The sequence below is a fragment of the Dendrobates tinctorius genome, unplaced genomic scaffold, assembly GCF_039654945.1.
Source record: "Dendrobates tinctorius isolate UK_male_01 unplaced genomic scaffold, ASM3965494v1 ptg000377l, whole genome shotgun sequence".
NCBI lineage: Eukaryota > Metazoa > Chordata > Amphibia > Anura > Dendrobatidae > Dendrobates > Dendrobates tinctorius.
In genome coordinates, this window is record NW_027362043.1 from 7,588,847 (window position 1) to 7,595,120 (window position 6,274).

Genomic DNA, 6,274 nt, shown 5'->3' on the forward strand with positions numbered 1-6,274 from the left:
AGCACACCTCTCATGGACGCTGGCTTCGAAACGACACCTCAACGGAGTCTGTGCGTGTAGCGGTTCGGGCCGCATTAATTGCGGAAATCAACTTAATAATAATAATAAGAAGAAGAATAAGTTAGCAGCGTTCGGATTACAATATAGTGGTTTTTTCAAACCACTATAATAAGAAGAATAAGTTAGCAGCGTTCGGATTACAATATAGTGGTTTTTTCAAACCACTATAACTAGATGTGTATTTCCTGAAGGAAGTACAGATAGTGGTTTGAAATGCTGCCCGGGCTGCCCCTTTAAGAGAGACTTGCCTGCTGCACCTGCAAGTCTTTCAACTCAGGATCCGTTTTAACTGTGGGTGCCTCTCAGGGGCCACTTTGGCCTCAGGGTCCGATTTTGTGGGTGGGGCCCTCAGGGCCCGATTTTGTGGGTGGGGCCCCTCAGGGTCCGATTTTGTGGCCGGGGCACCTCAGGGTCCGATTTGGTGGGTGGGGCCCCTCAGGGTCCGATTTGGTGACCGGGGCCCCTCAGGGTCCGATTTCGTGGTTGGGGCCCCTCAGGATCCGATTTTGTGGGTGGGGCCCCTCAGGATCCGATTTTGTGGTTGGGGCCCCTCAGGGTTCGATTTTGTGGCCGGGGCCCGTCAGGGTCCGATTTTGTGGTTGGGGCCCCTCAGGATCCGATTTTGTGGGTGGGGCCCCTCAGGATCCGATTTTGTGGCCGGGGCCCCTCAGGGTCCGATTTTGTGGCCGGGACCTGTCAGGGTCCGATTTTGTGGCTGGGGCCCCTCAGGGTCCGATTTTGTGGTTGGGGCCCCTCAGGGTCCGATTTTGTGGGTGGGGCCCCTCAGGGTCCGATTTTGTGAGTGGGGCCCCTCAGGGTCCGATGTTGTGGCCGGGGCCCCTCAGGGTCTGATTTTGTGGCCTGATCCCCTCAGGGTCCGATTTTGTGGGTGGGGCCCCTCAGGGTCCGATTTTGTGGGTGGGGCCCCTTAGGGTCCGATTTTGTGGGTGGGGCCCCTCAGGGTCCAATTTGGTGGGCGGGTCCACTCTGGGTCTGATTTGGTGGGCGAGGCCACTCTGGGTCCGATTTGGTGGGCGGGGCCGCTCTGGGTCCAATTTGGATGCCAGGGTTGCTCAGCCTCCTTTTTGTAGGCCAGGGTCTATCAGCCTCCGATTTGGAGCCTTGGGTCACTCAGCTTTCGATTTGGCGCGCCGGCCCTTTAAGACTCATTTTGGTGCGCCGGCTCTTTAAGAATCACTTTGGCGCGTCGGCCCTTTAAGAGCCAGGGTGGCTCACTGGGCTTCTAAATCCACTTTGGCGCACACATTCTCTCTCAGGGGCATGCGTCATGTGATGAAGCTAGATTTGCATTTGTGCTGTGGGTTTTGATTTAAGAGCTGATATTATGTGGCAGAAGCTCTCTCCTGGGGGCGTCATGTGATGTTCGTAGGCGTTGGTATAGTAACTGGGTGTGCCTGCGCATATCAATGAGCTCAACTGCCATTTCAATCGCCTCAGGGCATGTTTTAAGCTTCCCATTGAAAAGCATTGAGACAGTGCATTCCAATGACGGGAAAAAACATTTTCAAACGCAAATTGCGCAAAAACTACAAATCCGATCGACACGAAAAATACTTAGCACACCTCTCATGGATGCTGGCTTCGAAACGACACCTCAACGGAGTCTGTGTGTGCAGTGGTTCGGGCCGCATTAATTGCGGAAATCAACTGAATAATAATAATAACTAGATGTGTATTTCCTGAAGGAAGTACAGATAGTGGTTTGAAATGGTGCCCGGGCTGCCCCTTTAAAAGAGACTTGCCTGCTGCCCCTGTAAGACTTTCAACTCAGGATCTGTTTTAAGTGTGGGTGCTTCTCAGGGGGCCACTTTGGCCTCAGGGTCTGATTTGGTGGGTGGGGCCCCTCAGGATCCGATTCGGTGGCCTGGGCTCCTCAGGGCTTGTATTGGTAGCCGGGATGCCTCAGGGTCCGATTTTGTGGGTGGGGCCCCTTATGGTCCGATTTTGTGGCCGGGGCCCCTCAGGGTCCGATTTTGCGGCCGGGGCCCCTCAGAGTCTGATTTTGCGGCCGGGGCCCCTCAGGGTCCGATTTTGCGGCCGGGGCCCCTCAGGGTCTGATTTTGTGGGAGGGGCCCCTCAGGGTCCGATTTTGCGGGTGGGGCCCCTCAGGGTCCGATTTGGTGGGTGGGGCCCCTCAGGGTACGATTTTGTGGCCGGAGCCCCTCAGGGTCCGATTTTGTGGCCGGGGCCCCTCAGGGACCAATTTTGAGGGTGGGGCCCCTCAGGGACCGATTTTGAGGGTGGGGCCCCTCAGGGTCTAATTTGGTGGGTGGGGCCCTCCGGGTCTGATTTTGTGGGTGGGGCCCTCAGGGTCCGATTTTGTGAGTGGGGGCCCCTCAGGGTCAGATTTTGTGGCTGGGGGCCCCTCAGGGTCTGATTTTGTGGGTGGGGCCCCTCAGAGTCCGATTTTGTGACCGGGGCCCCTCAGGGTCTGATTTTGTGTTTGGGGTCCCTCAGGGTCCGATTTTGTGGCCGGGGGTCTCTCGGGGTCCGATTTTGTGGCCGGGGCCCCTCAGGGTCTGGATTTGTGGGTGGGGCCCCTCAGTGTCCGATTTTGTGGCTGGGGCCCCTCAGGGTCTGATTTTGTGGCCGGGGCCCCTCAGGGTCTGGATTTGTGGGTGGGTCCCCTCAGGGTCCGATTTTGTGGGTGGGGCCCCTCAGGGTCCGATTTTGTGGCTGGGGTCCCTCAGGGTCCGATTTTGTGACCGGGGCCCCTTAGGGTCTGATTTTGTGACTGGGGCCCCTCTGGGTTCGATTTTGTGGCCGGGGTCTCTCAGGGTCCGATTTTGTGGGTGGGGCCCCTCAGGGACCGCTTTTGAGGGTGGGGCCCCTCAGGGTCTAATTTGGTGGGCGGGGCCCCCTCAGGGTCCGATTTTGTGGGTGGGGCCCCTCAGGGTCCGATTTTGTGGCAGGGGCCCCTCAGGGTCCGATTTTGTGGCCGGGGCCCCTCTGGGTCCGATTTTGTGGCAGGGGCCCCTCTGGGTCCCGATTTTGTGGGTGGGGCCCCTCTGGGTCCAATTTGGTGGGCGGGGACCACTCTGGGTCCAATTTGGTGGGCAGGGCCTCTCAGGGTCTGATTTTGTGACTGCGGCCCATCAGGGTCCGATTTTGTGGCCGCGGCCCCCTCAGGGTCTGATTTTGTGGCAGGGGCCCCTCTGGGTCTGATTTTGTGGGCGGAGCCCCCTCTGGGTCCAATTTGGTGGGTGGGACCACTCTGGGTCCAATTTGGTGGGCGGGACCACTCTGGGTCCAATTTGGTGGGCGGGGCCTCTCAGGGTCCAATTTGGTGGGCGGGGCCCCACAGGGTCCGATTTGGTGGGCGGGGCCACTCTGGGTAAGATTTGGAGGCTGGGGTCGCTCAGCCTCCAATTTGGAGGCCGGGGTCGTTGAGCTTCCGATTTGGAGGCCGAGGTCAAACAGCCTCTGATTTGGAGGCCGGGGTCGTTGAATTTCTGATTTGGAGGCCGGGGTCGATGAGCCTCCGATTTGGAGGCCGGGGTGGCTCAGCCTCCGATTTGGAGGCCGGGGTGGCTCAGCCTCCGATTTGGAGGCCGGGGTGGCTCAGCCTCCGATTTGGAGGCCGGGGTGGCTCAGCCTCCGATTTGGAGGCCGGGGGTCGATCAGACTCCGATTTGGAGGCCAGGGTGGCTCAGCCTCCTATTTGGAGGCCGGGGTGGCTCAGCCTCCTATTTGGAGGCCGGGGTCGATCAGCCTTCTATTTGGAGGCCGGGGTCGATCAGCCTCCGATTTGGAGGCCGGGGTCGATCAGCCTCCGATTTGGAGGCCGGGGTAGCTCAGCCTCCTATTTGGAGGCCGGGGTGGCTCAGCCTCCCATTTGGAGGCCGGGGTGGCTCAGCCTCCCATTTGGAGGGCCGGGGTGGCTCAGCCTCCGATTTGGAGACCGGGGTGGATCAGCCTCCGATTTGGAGGCCGGGGTGGCTCAGCCTCCGATTTGGAGGCCGGGGGTGGCTCAGCCTCCGATTTGGAGGCCGGGGTGGCTCAGCCTCCGATTTGGAGGCCGGGGGTCGATCAGCCTTCTATTTGGAGGCCGGGGTCGATCAGCCTCTGATTTGGAGGCCGGGGTCGATCAGCCTCCGATTTGGAGGCCGGGGTGGCTCAGCCTCCGATTTGGAGGCCTGGGTCGATCAGCCTCCGATTTGGAGGCCGTGGTGGATCAGCCTCCGATTTGGAGGCCGGGGTGGATCAGCCGCCGATTTGGAGGGCGGGGTGGATCAGCCTCCGATTTGGAGGCCGGGGTGGATCAGCCTCCGATTTGGAGGCGGGGGGTGGCTCAGCCTCCGATTTGGAGGCCGGGGTGGCTCAGCCTCCGATTTGGAGGCCGGGGTGGCTCAGCCTCCGATTTGGAGGCCGGGGTCGATCAGACTCCGATTTGGAGGCCAGGGTGGCTCAGCCTCCTATTTGGAGGCCGGGGTGGCTCAGCCTCCTATTTGGAGGCCGGGGTCGATCAGCCTTCTATTTGGAGGCCGGGGTCGATCAGCCTCCGATTTGGAGGCCGGGGTCGATCAGCCTCCGATTTGGAGGCCGGGGTAGCTCAGCCTCCCATTTGGAGGCCGGGGTGGCTCAGCCTCCCATTTGGAGGCCGGGGTGGCTCAGCCTCCCATTTGGAGGCCGGGGTGGCTCAGCCTCCGATTTGGAGACTGGGGTGGATCAGCCTCCGATTTGGAGGCCGGGGTGGCTCAGCCTCCGATTTGGAGGCCGGGGTGGCTCAGCCTCCGATTTGGAGGCCGGGGTGGCTCAGCCTCCGATTTGGAGGCCGGGGTCGATCAGCCTTCTATTTGGAGGCCGGGGTCGATCAGCCTCTGATTTGGAGGCCGGGGTCGATCAGCCTCCGATTTGGAGGCCGGGGTGGCTCAGCCTCCGATTTGGAGGCCTGGGTCGATCAGCCTCCGATTTGGAGGCCGTGGTGGATCAGCCTCCGATTTGGAGGCCGGGGTGGATCAGCCGCCGATTTGGAGGGCGGGGTGGATCAGCCTCCGATTTGGAGGCCGGGGTGGATCAGCCTCCGATTTGGAGGCGGGGGTGGCTCAGCCTCCGATTTGGAGGCCGGGGTGGCTCAGCCTCCGATTTGGAGGCCGGGGTGGCTCAGCCTCCTATTTGGAGGCCGGGGTGGCTCAGCCTCCGATTTGGAGGCCGGGGTGGCTCAGCCTCCGATTTGGAGGCCGGGGTGGCTCAGCCTCCGATTTGGAGGCCGGGGTGGCTCAGCCTCCAATTTGGAGGCCGGGGTCGATCAGCCTCCGATTTGGAGGCCGGGGTGGCTCAGCCTCCGATTTGGTGGCCGGGGTGGCTCAGCCTCCTATTTGGAGGCCGGAGTGGCTCAGCCTCCGATTTGGAGGCCGTGGTGGCTCAGCCTCTGATTTGGAGGCCTGGGTCGATCAGCCTCCGATTTGGAGACCAGGGTGGATCAGCCTCCGATTTGGAGGCCGGGGTGGATCAGCCTCCGGTTTGGAGGGCGGGGTGGATCAGCCTCCGATTTGGAGGCCGGGGTGGATCAGCCTCCGATTTGGAGGCCGGGGTGGCTCAGCCTCCGATTTGGAGGCCGGGGTGGCTCAGCCTCCGATTTGGAGGCCGGGGTGGCTCAGCCTCCGATTTGGAGGCCGGGGTGGCTCAGCCTCCGATTTGGAGGCCGGGGTGGCTCAGTCTCCGATTTGGTGTGTCGGCCCTTTAAGACTCATTTGAGTGCGCTGGCCCCTTTAACAATCACTTTGGCGCGTTGGCCCTTTAAGAGCTAGTTTGGCTCACTGGGCTTCTTTTAAATCCACTTTGGCGCACACATTCTCTCTCAGGGGCATGTGTCATGTGATGAAGCTAGATTTGCATTTGTGCTGTGGGTTTCGCTTTAAGAGCTGATATTATGTGGCAGAGGCTCTGTGCTGGGGTTCAAGTGAAGTTCGTAGGCGTTGGCATAGTAACTGGGTCTGCCTGCGCATATCAATGAGCTCAACTGTCATTTCAATCGCCTCAGGGCACGTTTTGCCATTTCCTATTGAAAAGCATTGGAGACAGTGCATTCCAATGACGGGAAAAAAAATTTTCAAACGCAAATTGCGCAAAAACTACAAATCCGATCGACACGAAAAATACTTAGCACACCTCTCATGGACGCTGGCTTCGAAACGACACCTCAACGGAGTCTGTGCGTGTAGCGGTTCGGGCCGCATTAATTGCGGAAATC